Raw genomic sequence first — 13624 nt, 5'->3', positions numbered from 1 at the left:
GAAAAGTACAAGGGAAATACTTGCCCTCTCAGCCACCTGGTCATGTATGCCAGGAAAATGTCTACTCAGACCGACAACGACCAATTGCTCATCCACTACTTTCAGGACAGTTTGTCCGGTACTGCCCTACGTTGGTACATGGGCTTGGACAGTGCGAACATCCGATCCTTCAACGACCTTGGCGAGGCCTTCGTCAAGCAATACAAGTACGACGTGGATATGGCTGCCGATAGGGATCAATTGAGATCCATGTCCCAGAAGGACAAGGAAACGTTCAAAGAGTACGCCCAGAGATGGCGAGAGGTAACAGCACAAATCGTGCCCCCGCTAGAGGAGAAAGAGATGACCAAGATCTTTTTGAAGACCTTGAGTTCTTTTTATTATGAGCAGATGGTTGCCAGCGCTTCTTCTGACTTCACCGAGATGGTGAACATGGGGATGCGCTTGGAAGAGGGAGTCAGGGAAGGGCGCCTGACCAGAGAAGAAGGCTCTTCTGCCAAACGTTATGGGGGTTTGCAAAGAAGAAAGATGGTGAGGCACATGCTGTGACCTCCCATGTGAAACCAAGAAGACCCTCTGTGAGGAGTATCATACCCTAATTTTGACACTGAAACGCCGATTCAACACATTCATCATAGCTATTGCATATCTACATAGCATACCATGCATTCCATACCGCATAGTGCCTAAAATATCAGTCGAAACAATTTTTTCGGATCTACAGACAAACCGGTTGAGTTAATCGCCAGATGTGCGTCAAATCAGTAGACGAAATTTTTTAAAATCAAGCTTCTAGACATCAATTTTATTAATCTACGTTTCGCGTAGTTTAATCTGGTATGCTCGATTTATTTTTCAGCTAATTTTTCGGCCAATTTCTGATCAGCTCAAGCCTGCTTAACTGGTCAAAATTTATTTCAAAATTAAAAGAAACGCTGTATTTTTCCAATAAGTTTATTTCGCACTGGTCATTTTGGTGCATTCAATTTAATTTTTTTAGCATTTTTGTGCCTGACTTTTATTCATTTTAAGTCCATTTATTTTTATTTCATTGTCAAAATGCTCAAAATAAATAAATAGAATTTTTTATATATTTTTTGAATTAATTTTGATTATTTATATTAATGTAATTTTATTTGAATTAAATTATTTCTAACTATTTTTTACATTAACAACATTCATTAAGGGCATTTTTGGTTTTTTAAAATTTAGTAACCCTAGTTTGATGCTATAAATACTAAAGATGCTGGTGAATGAAAAAAACCCAACAGTTGCCTAGCGGCAGACCCAAACGACTTCTATCCTTCACCTTCACCATATCACTTTTCATCACAACAATCTCTCTTTTCCCATCTCAACTTCCTCACACTTTCAGCATCCACTCACGAAACCCTCACTCTCTCTCCACCACTCATTTCCCAAATCCATGGTCACCCACCGTTTTCCGCCCTTCACCCACCATATCCGCCGCTCACTCCTCCTCACATCCACCGCCACTCCGTCCATCTCCGCCTTCCTCTTCACCTTCCAAACACCATCTTCCACGATACCTCTACACCCTCATAAATCCTTCATCTCCGCCACGAATCCTTCAATCCACTCACTCCAACAAACCCAATCGGCGAATCACCCGCATGCAACCATTTCTCCGGCGAGTTCCCGGTGACTGCAACTTCCCTTTCCCGTCTTTACCGTCTTGATCTGTCTTACAATAACTTCTCCGGCGAGATTCCGTTGACAGTCAACCATTTATCTCACCTCCTCACTCTCCGTCTCGCTGAGAATCAATTCTCCGGCCTCATTCCCGAACTAAACCCTCCCGATTTATAAGACTTCAATGTCTCCGGTAACCGTTTATCCGGCGAGATACCGAGAACTCTGTCGACATTCTCCGAATCCTCTTTCTGGCAAAACTCGTTTCTCTGTGGAGCTCCGTTGGAGAAATACAAAGCGGAACCGAACAAGCCTGGATCCGAAGGTGCCATAGCTACTTCACCATTGGTACCAAGCAGTGAAACCCCAACAACAACAACAATAGTTTCATCTTCACCAAGCAGAATAAACAACAAACTCAAGCCGCACCATCGATAAAACAATAATCGGTAGTATTTCGGTTTTGTTTGTGTTTCGGTTGGATATACTGTTGTAGTGTAAATGTTAGAAGTAGTGTGTTGTTAGACTTTTTTTGATCGCATATTCGCTTGCAGCTGTATGAACTTAGGAGTTGTGTTTGATTCCGTTACCTCACCGTTATGATTCCGTTCATATCATATTACGCTTTTGAGTTCACATATAAAGGAAAAGTCGTATTAGGTGTTTGTTTAAATGTTAATATAGAGTTATTATGTCGATGTTTTGTTGATTGTGACAAACTTCTGAAATTCTTTTGATAGCATTCGTAAGACAGGTTTTTCTGCTCACCATGGTAAGTGAATAGAAAGTGAAGAGGAAATGAGATTCGAGCTTTTTTGCATTTTAAGGTGAGTGAAGATCTACTTATATAACTTCTCTTCTCAGTTCTGTTATGAGATGCAAGTTAAATTACCTTGAAATGTGGAATTTAGTTCGAAATGAAGATGAATTTCAGTTGGAAGTTATCCTGTTCTGTTAGCATTAATTGAGTTAAGTTAGTTACTGTTAGAAAATTCGGTTGGACTTAAGTGATTCTAAGGTTTGTTGTCAACTTAAAATATGGTTTGTTTTAGTTTTCTTTGTGCTATCACTTTTAATTAGTATTACTTATTTCTTTTCCTTCCTTTCAATCACTGTTGTATTATTTCATATCATGCTTATGTCTTTGTGTTTGTTATTAGCATACTAGTTATAGTGAATAGGAATGGGACGCACAACTAAACCATTTAATACTAGCATCATTCTAATTATTTTAAAGATTTTTATTTAACCTCAGTTGATTTTTATTATAGTCTTGTTTATGATTGTTCTTAGAATGTTCCGTTGTTACCAAGCAAGAATAGTCTATATGATTTACTAGATCGGCTGGAACCGAAAATTAATATGTGGGATAGCTAGCACATGAAGAAACACTTTCCACTTTTAAAAGCTATTTACTCATTAAGTAACAAATTATATTTAAATGATTACTTTTTTTTATTTCTAAGTAAATAACTTAATTATTATAAATGACATCCATTTTCTTGATTTTAGATCTTTATTATTTAATTGATTCACATCTTGATAAATGGTTTTTTTTTAGTTGATTATTTTTTTTTAATTAAAAAGTTATTTTTCTAATTATTGAGCGGACTATTTAATTAATTTTTTAATCAATCTAATATGGTTAATTATTTATTCAGATGATTCATGTTTGAATCCTCACATTGTAAATAACTTTGCTAATATTTCGAGCAATTTCAAAATAAATTTCAACTTTCCACAATTTCAAAATCCATTTCAAAATAAATACAATTCATTTTCAACCATTTCACAAATCAAACGCAATATCGAGTTCTTTTTCTAAATAACTCGAAAGAAAAGGACCGTTGGAATCTAGCATTCCAGTGTAATCCTTGAACAATTGAGTCCAAAGCACATGTCTTGTTCTTATTGAGTTTTTTTCATTTTCCATTAAACCATTTCAATTTCGACTTCAAATAATTTTTGTAACCAAGTCAAACTGTCTCAAATCATTTATGTGAATCCATCCTCGATAACATATTGAGAGATATTTCTTAAAATCAAATACAATATCCAAACTTTTTCTAAATAAACTCGAAAGAAAAGGACCGTTGGGATCAAGCATTCCAGTGTAACCCTTGAACAATTGATCCTTATCAAGTGTTCGTTTTCCATTAAATAATTTTCTTTAAAAAAAATACGAAAGAAAAGGACCATTGGAATCTAGCATTCCGGTGGAACCCTGAATTTTTGATCTTAGGGCTTATGCCTCATTCTCGAATATTCGTCTTTCAAAACTCAAAAAATATACTTAATTCTTACCTTAACAGTTTTTCAATAAAGATGGAAATGGAACATGGTGTATACCGTGCACTCCTGAGATTAAGATTCAAGGTGGATGCCTTGCCTATCTTAGCTCTCGCCATCGTCTAAAATTGTCAATGCGGTTTCTTCAAACCCCTTTCTCAATCAAACCTAAAAATACTTAATCTTTATTAAAGACTTTTGTCAACAAAGATGGAAATGGAACATGGTGTATACCGTGCACTCCTGAGACTAGGATTCGAGATGGATATCTCGCTCATCCAAGTTCTCGCCATCACTCAAAATACATCTAACTAATCAAACACTTTTCTCGCCGCCGTGCGATTAATCAAAAACCTTTTTCATAAATAAAAGATATATTATCTTAAGGTGATGCAAAACAATGTTTCGGCCACGATTGTTGAGTCGAGATAAGTGACGCTTTTCTGAATGTAGATTTATAAATCCGTTCGATGTGTGGTATGCGTCCACTCCTCATCTGTTTTGGGTAAAACAATGTTTTCGTCGATTAATACAATATAGCTTTCGCTAAAATCGACCAACAAACAAACATTTTTCTACCCAGAACTACGTAAGCCTTGATTTCTCTTTTGAGATACGTAGGAGCAGGATTTGTAAATCTTGTCAGGCCCACTAATAAAAAAACTTAGGTTTAGTCCTTCGTTAAAAAATCCAAAAACATCTTCTCTTTTCTTTTGATTCTATTTATTCTCTCCCTCATTATAACTTGAGAAGACTAACATAAGCTAACATTCAAAGCGAAACTAACTAAACGGTTCCCGTTGAATACAACGGACGTGAGGGGTGCTAATACCTTCCCCTTGCGTAACCGACTCCCGAACCCTGATTTGGTTGCGACGACCATAATCATTGTCGTTTTGTCTTGGGTTTTATCGATATTTCCCCTTTTCTTTTAGGATTAAATAAAGTTCGGTGGCGACTCTATTCAGTCCATCATTGCGAGCGTGCGATCGCGCTTCGCTTTAAAGTCGTATCCCCATTTTTCGAGGTGCGACAGATTGCGACTCTGCTGGGGACAGGAACATCCCTAAGTGAGTTAACCCTAGTTCAGTTAAGTTTTCGTATGTGTGTTAGCTTTGTTTGTTTATTTTTTCTTCCTTTGTTATATGCTTTCTTTATCTCTGTTTTATCGCATTTTTATCTGTATATATATCTATGTGTGGGTATTGAGATTTTGATATCATGAATAAAGCTCTACACCCTAGCTTTGGAAAAAGAAGAGAGAACACATAAGTTTAGAATTGGAAGTTGTGTAGTGTTAGTCCCCAAGGGCCACTCCTTGCGTGCCTAGCATGAAGACTCCCCTAGAGTAGACCTGTTTGTAGATCTCGTTATAAGACAGCTAGCCTGTTGCATGACGTTGATTCATGAAGGGTCCATGACTCTAGGACCCCCTCTTAGAACCAGTTTCTGCTTTGGTGGTTGCATAATGATGGACTCCAAGGGCCTCTCCTTTTTGCACCCAATATGAAAACCCCGCTCAGAAGAGACCTTTCGTCACTCTTGTCATAAAGCGGCTAGCCTGTTTTATGATGTTAATACAATTATGGTCCATGACTCTGGGAACCTTATCAAAAATGTAGAAACTATCCCGTGAGTGGGTTTATGGGTAGAAGTCCTAGAACTATCTGTTAAGGAGCCTACCTAGTAGGGTGTTATGAGTTACTCGTGTTATCCCATATCCTAACTACCTGCATTGCATTTTATTTGCATACCCAAAATACACACAAAAATGCATCGTATCTATTCATATACCATTGCATATGCATTCTTCATCACACATTGCATATCATTTTCCGAAATACCAAAAAAATTCATCCATCCTTTGTCCATGATCAGCAAAGTGATTCCTGACACGCGTTTAGAACAAAGAACCATGTCTAAGGAAAAATTCAAGAAGCATTGAAGGAGGAAGGCTCAGGTACATATATCTTGATTTCTGGGCAAGTAATGTGAAAGGGAAAGGACCCCTGAAACCCCTCAAGGTTTTGTACCACAAGGAAGAGGTCAGGGATGTGGCTAATGAGATATCATCATTTCCTGGTAAGAGCATTGAGATATCTCCTTGGATTTCCGATCCTCATGACATATAGCCAACTTCTACAACCTCTAATTCAAAACTCGTTGGTGGTTCCCAAGTCTCTCAAGCCGGTTCCACAACCTTACTCACCCGGGTATGACCCAAATGTGCAATGTGGATATCATGTTGGATCAGAAGGGCATTCAACCGAAGACTGCAACACTTTCAAAGCCAAAGTACAACAGTTGATTGACAACGGGTACATAGACTTTCAAGAAGGAAGCTTGATGGTAAACGTTAACCCATCGACCAGATAAGCGCGAAGATCTCATGGGGTGTCCCCCTAAGTTAATGGATAAATTTTGAAGAAGTCAATTCCCTAAAGCTGGCAAGCATTTGTTTGTTTCAGCATTCCTTTTGTAGTTTCCTTGCATGTTGATTATTAATTGCTTTTAAGCATTGTTGTTTTCTTTGAATAGGTAAGATTAATGAAATGTTTATGCATCTTTTGAATTAATCCATTCGTATTCACTCGTTTTTCATTCATGTTAAAAACAAAAAATACTCCTCTCATTCACTTTTGTTTATCAAACCGTTGTGTTAACAAAGATTGGAAGGAGGATGATGAAAAAAACACCTGAAATTGTTGTGGTTTGCTTTTGAGTAAAACCTTGTCGATGATGTAAGGCATTGTTTCAAATCCCTAAACACTGAAGAAATAAGGAGTTAATCCCTAATCAACCACTTTGAGCCTAGAAGTCGGTGTTTATTTCGGATCTAAAACCCTTAATCTTAACCTGGGGCAGGGTAGTTGTGTTTAGATAGTTTTATCATGCATTCGATCTTTCAAAAAAAAATCGTCCATATGTACACCCTTCAATGAGGTTCAACCACATGTTATCCTTCGCGCACACGTTGAAGTGTCGAAGAAGTTGAGAAAAGCTAAAATTAGTGTTGGTTGATCCTTATCCACCAATAACCGGCAGTTAACACGTAAAAAAAACAATAATAGAAAAAAGTCCGCTAAGTCGAACACCACAAAATGACTTAGGCAAAAGTTAGGGCATCCCGATGGACCGAAAGCTTCAAAGAAGCGGTCCAGGAAAAATTAGGGATAAATAAAATCAATCAAAAGAGGTCATTAAATCCTCAACAAAAAAACAAAATAAGGTGACTGCCATTTCAAGAAAATCTCACCTTGAACCCTCATTTTCACTTTCACACCTTCGAAGTCGAATGCGTGTATTGAATTAACTGAACATAGGAACTGGAGATCATCAAGAAGAAGGGGTGGGTAAAAAATAAATTTTGAGCCTTATATCCTTTTGTTTCAAAAAACCGTGAACCAAACCACATTACAACCCTTAAAAGACCTAATCGAGGCAGAGTTTATTCTAAAAGCATACTACGACAAGGTTGTGCTAACCTGACTCCAAACGCTCTTTGTTAACCATTTGATGGCACCAACTTCCATACTGTGAATGACTTGATCACCATTGTGTTCTTATCAACGACTCGTTCACTGTATTTCACCCATTCATATCAATAAACTTTGAGTTCAAATTTTTGCATAAACATTGCATTAAAATTACCATTTTTTTGAATGCACAATCTTATTTGCGAGTCAACACTTAGCATCAAAGAAATTCCAACAATATGCAGTTGAGGAAATTAATAAAGTGAAAGAAGTCCAAATAGGGGAAATCACTTTAAGCATCAGTTAATTTGAGCTAATCACCCTAAGGGTCATCTCGCCAAGAGTAATTTGCTTCAAGACTTAGACTGGGGCAAGCCACCTCAGAGCTCAATGAGTCCAACTATCCAAAGGATAGTCAATCAAGAGTCTACCATTCCAACATTTGGTTAGTCAAGTTCGGACCATTACAAGTTTCAAACACTTGGGGCAAGCCATCTCGAGGTAGTCTCATGGCAAGTTGTTTCCAAACTCACTTTCAAGGTAAACATTTCCAAAGACCCAACAGACTGAGGCAAGATGAGCCACAAAGGGGCAGACCCCCTTCATGCTTTCAAATTGATCAAACAAATTCTGCCATATGTCAACAACTATTGAGTTTAAGACAAGTGCCCGGAAATTGTGCTAGCACGATTCATTAATCCTCCAAAAGGATCCCATTGGCTAAGTTGTGGTGTCAAGCTTGATAGACTTCTCCTTTGACAACATCTATCATAAATATTTGGTTGAGTTCTCGGTGTTAAGGAGTCATGATATCCATAAAAAGCCTCTACAACTCCCAGTCCACTCAAGTGTCAGCATTCTCATATCATGATCATTCATATATCATGCACAAAAAAAAATTCAAACCATGCATAGCCGAAATATACTTCGGGCTCATTTTGCATTAACCCAGTTCTTGTTGTTGATCCTATACCCTTTGACCTCTAATTCCAGTTTGTATTTGGTGCCCTTAAACCAACATCCGGTTTTCGCGGTCATTTTCAAGTCCAATTGTTGTTGGCAAAATCCGTTAAAAGTTGGTTATAATCCATTACTTACGGTTAAAAGTCCAATTGTTGTTAAGCTTTATTCAGGTCATATATGAACCTGTTGTTGAACTTTATTCCATTGTCAGGTCATATATGAACCTGTTGTTGAGCTTTATTCAGGTCATATATGAACCTGTTGTTGAGCTTTATTCCATTGTCAGGTCATATATGAACCTGTTGTTGAGCTTTATTCAGGTCATATGTGAACCTGTTGTTGAGCTTTATTCCATTGTCAGGTCATATATGAACCTGTTGTTGAGCTTTATTCAGGTCATATATGAATCTATTGTTCCATTTATCAGGTCATATATGAACCTGTCGTTCAGTGCTATTCAGGTCATATATGAACCTGTTGTTGAGCTTTATTCCATTGTCAGGTCATATATGAACCTGTTGTTGAACTTTATTCCATTATCAGGTCATATATGAACCTGTTGTTGAACTTTATTCCATTATCAGGTCATATATGAACCTGTTGTTCAGTGCTATTCAGGTCATATATGAACCTGTTGTTGCACTTTATTCCATTATCAGGTCATATATGAACCTGTTGTTCAGTGCTATTCAGGTCATATATGAACCTGTTGTTGAACTTTATTCCATTGTCAGGTCATATATGAACCTGTTGTTGAACTTTAGTCAGGTCATATATGAACCTGTTGTTGAGCTTTATTCCAGTATTACCAGATTCTTGATATTCCCCAGCATTGTCAAGTCATATATGAACCTGTTGTTGAGCTTTATTCCAGTATTATCGGGTCATATATGAACCTGTTTTGAAGAGTCTTTCTCTATGATTGTTTCAGTGTTATCAGGTCATATATGAACCTGTTGTAGAAATTTTCATATTCGGGTTTAGTAAGTCATATGTGAACTTACTACAGAAATCTCTTGTATTCTAAGTATCGATTATCAACTTTCACTTTGATTACTCCCCAGTGTGTGTCTGATTCTCCAGCAGGATTGTTTTCCCTAGCAATTTATTTTTTACCATTTGTTTGTCTCCCTGTAGACCATCAGCATTCCCCACCGATCTTTGTTTCGTTCTGTATCCATCATAAAGCATCATGCTAGGGTTTATCTTATGTCCGATCATGTCCCTAGCAAATCAAATAAAAAGTGTCATTCATTCAGGCATTCATCTCATATCATATCCTATCATTTTCATTTCAGGATCAAAATCCGGGTCTTCTTAGTATTTAACTATCTCCCACTATGATCATATGAAGAGTGTCCTGCTTCATATTCTCTAGTTGAAGATACTTAAATAGGGGCAACTGTCATACCCCAATTTTGACCCTGAATGACCGATTCAACACATTCATCATAGCTATTGCATATCTACATAGCATACCATGCAATCCATACCGCATAGTGCCTAAAATATCAGTCGAAACAATTTTTTCGGATCTACAGACAAACCGGTTGAGTTAATCGCCAAATGTGCGTCAAATCAGTAGACAAAAATTTTTAAAATCAAGCTTCTAGACATCAATTTTATTAATCTATGTTTCGCGTAGTTTAATCTGGTATGCTAGATTTATTTTTCAGCTAATTTTTCGGCCACTTTCTGATCAGCTCAAGCCTGCTTAACCGGTTAAAATTTATTTCAAAATTAAAAGAAACGCTGTATTTTTCCAATAAGTTTATTTCGCACTGATCATTTTAGTGCATTCAATTTAATTTTTTTAGCATTTTTGTGCCTGACTTTTATTCATTTTAAGTCCATTTATTTTTATTTCTTTGTCAAAATGCTCAAGATAAATAAATAGAATTTTTTATATATTTTTTGAATTAATTTTGATTATTTACATTAATGTAAATTTATTTGATTTAAATTATTTCTAACTATTTTTTACATTAACAACATTCATTAAGGGCATTTTTGGTTTTTTAAAATTTAGTAACCCTAGTTTGACACTATAAATACTAAAGATGCTGGTGAATGAAAAAAACCCAACAGTTGCCTAGCGGCAGACCCAAACGACTTCTATCCTTCACCTTCACCATATCACTTTTCATCACAACAATCTCTCTTTTCCCATCTCAACTTCCTCACACTCTCAGCATCCACTCATGAAACCCTCACCCTCTCTCCACCACTCATTTCCCAAATCCATGGTCACCCACCGTTTTCCGCCCTTCACCCAGCATATCCGCCGCTCACTCCTCCTCACATCCACCACCACTCCGTCCATCTCCGCCTTCCTCTTCACCTTCCAAACACCATCTTCCACGATACCTCCACACCCTCATAAATCCTCCATCTCCGCCACGAATCATTCAATCCACTCACTCCAACAAACCCAACCGGCGAATCACCCGCATGCAACCATTTCTCCGGCGAGTTCCCGGTGACTGCAACTTCCCTTTCCCGTCTTTACCATCTTGATCTGTCTTACAATAACTTCTCCGGCGAGATTCCGTTGACAGTCCACCATTTACCTCACCTCCTCACTCTCCGTCTCGCTGAGAATCAATTCTCCGGCCTCATTCCCGAACTAAACCCTCCCGATTTACAAGACTTCAACGTCTCCGGTAACCGTTTATCTGGCGAGATACCGAGAACTCTGTCGACATTCTCTGAATCCTCTTTCCGGCAAAACTTGTTTCTCTGTGGAGCTCCGTTGGAGAAATGCAAAGCGGAACCGAACAAGCCTGGATCCGAAGGTGCCCTAGCTACTTCACCATTGGTACCAAGTGTAAGACCCCAATTTTCCCTAAGATCCCTCATGGCATCATATCATATCATATCATTGCCTCAAGGATCTTTGTGCACCTTTGCCTCCCTCCTAGTGGGTGGGTTATCTTGTGAGTGTGGTTCTTGATCACCAAGCATGTATTGCATTTGTGTATCATTGCTTTCCATCTATATATTGACCAAAGGTACAAAAATATTGTTATCTAACCATGTTACTTGCAGATGAAGCAAATTAGGTCAAATCAGTCAAAGTCAGTCATTGAGATATATGGTGGCCATTCTTGAAGAATTTGGGCACCATGATCATTCATCAAGAGTTGATATGGGTTGTGACATCATTTTGGATCAAGATATCAAGTGGTAGGGGCTTGGAATTCATCAGAACATGGTTCAGTGATTTGATGGTGGGAATTGGTTTGAGAGGCCTCATTCATGTCCATATAAGCCTCATATAACATGTCCAACATCCACAGTGAAGAATTTGAAGTCAGACAAGAAATTTCCAAAAATAGAAAGTTGACCTGTAATTGGAATTTGCCAAAAATGGAAAGTTCTTCTCCTCAAATTTACTTCATCATACATGCTTCAAATGAATTTTTGTCCAACATGAAAGTTGAAGATCTTGTTCTCCCATTTCCAAAAAGTCCAAGAACACTCATTTCTCATGTGTGGTTGGCAAGTTATGATCAAATCATTCTCAAAAATGTTTGAACTTCAAAGTGGAATATCTTCCAAACCATTTGGCCAAATTGAGTGAGGTTTTTTGCTACAAGTCATATTTGATGTGCTCTATCCAAATCCTTCCTCACAATTCACCAAAAATCAATCAACCAAAATGGCCTTTTTCAAGTGGCTTGAATTTAAAATAAGGGAGGTGAAAAAATGAACTTTCAAATTAAGCTTTGCCAATACATTTTACCAATCACAAGTGTTCAGAAATCACATTTGGAGAGTGGTTTTGGGCCCATTTCGCACTGTAGCTCATGCACATGCAATTTGACTTAATTTCACTAATTGGCAAAACACTTCATTAAGCTAATTCTCAATTACCACCTCATTAACCAAGCTTATGCTTCATTAAAACAGAGTATATATTTCACATTTCTGATGGAAAAAACCCTAGCCACACTTTGCCAAAACAAAAAAACTTCATTTTCTCTCAAAACACTCGATCCTTCATCTGAACTTTTTTCTGAAAATCTCAAAGGAACTTGTGCTACTATCCATTGATTCATCATCTACTAACCTTTTGGAAGCTTTAGCAAGTACCTTTTCATCACTGTAAGCAAAGAATCCACACTGTTCCATTAAGCTTTCTCTCATGGCAGTTCAAATTTTGAGCTAAATCAAGGCAGCTGAGCTCGAAGTCCATTGTTCATTCATCATCTGGGACATCATTGTTCATCTGTTTATACTTTACACGGCCAAAAAACCACTATTCCAACACTGTGCTTCAAGCAAGGTAAAATTTCGAACCACACCTTTGTCCAAATCATGCTATGCTTTTTGAAGGTCTTTCCATGCTGATTATTTTGAAACTTGAATCGTGAGAAATGGTTGAGTATTGAGAGAGAAACATGGAATTAAAGTATGATTATCAAATGATGTTTTGCTTAGTTCTTCCATGCTAGTTCGAATTAGGGTTAATGATTGTTGATTTGATGATTTACATGATTAGATGAACATGTTGGTATGTCATTTGTGGATTTTAATTGCAAAATGTTCTTGCTGGGTTGCATTGATGAACACTATGAAGTTGCTGCCCAGAAACCCTAAATTATGAACCCAGGCGCGCGTTTTGTTTTTGTTTTGCATGAAGATACACTGTTGCATTGCCATGAGCCAATGAGCGCTTGACACCTCCTTAAGTGAAACGCAGAGTTTCACTTAAGGGACCGGTTTATTACGGTTTTGCGACTGCCGGTTTTATTTATTTCATTAAATCATTTCATTTTGCATTTTTATTTCATTTTGTGTCCCAATCTTCAAAAATTCATAAGTCCTTCAATATTTGTCCAAATTTGATGGGATTTTTTGTGAAATGCTCCTCTTGACCTTTAGTTTATTATGATGATTTTTCCAGATTTTTTGCATGTGTGGATTTTAAAATATGCTAGGGTTTGTTCATGTTGTCCATTTTATGTATGCCTTGCCAAATTGTTTGTGAAATGATGATACTTTATCCAATGCTTCTCAAATTGTTTGTGCTTAAACTAGACATGTTCATGGTGATTTTGGTGTAGAGTTTGTGAATTTACCATTGCTGGCTGATGAGATATGAATTTTTGAATAGGGGTGTGACAATTTGTGTCACACCATTCATGTCCAACTTCTTGATTTTAATTACCATGCTTATTAAACTCAAAATGGTCTGGATTTTTGCATGAACATACTTATGGATGTTGAGAATACATGTG

Source organism: Lathyrus oleraceus, chromosome 4 (genome assembly GCF_024323335.1).
Source record: "Lathyrus oleraceus cultivar Zhongwan6 chromosome 4, CAAS_Psat_ZW6_1.0, whole genome shotgun sequence".
NCBI lineage: Eukaryota > Viridiplantae > Streptophyta > Magnoliopsida > Fabales > Fabaceae > Lathyrus > Lathyrus oleraceus.
This window is presented reverse-complemented; position numbering follows the sequence as displayed.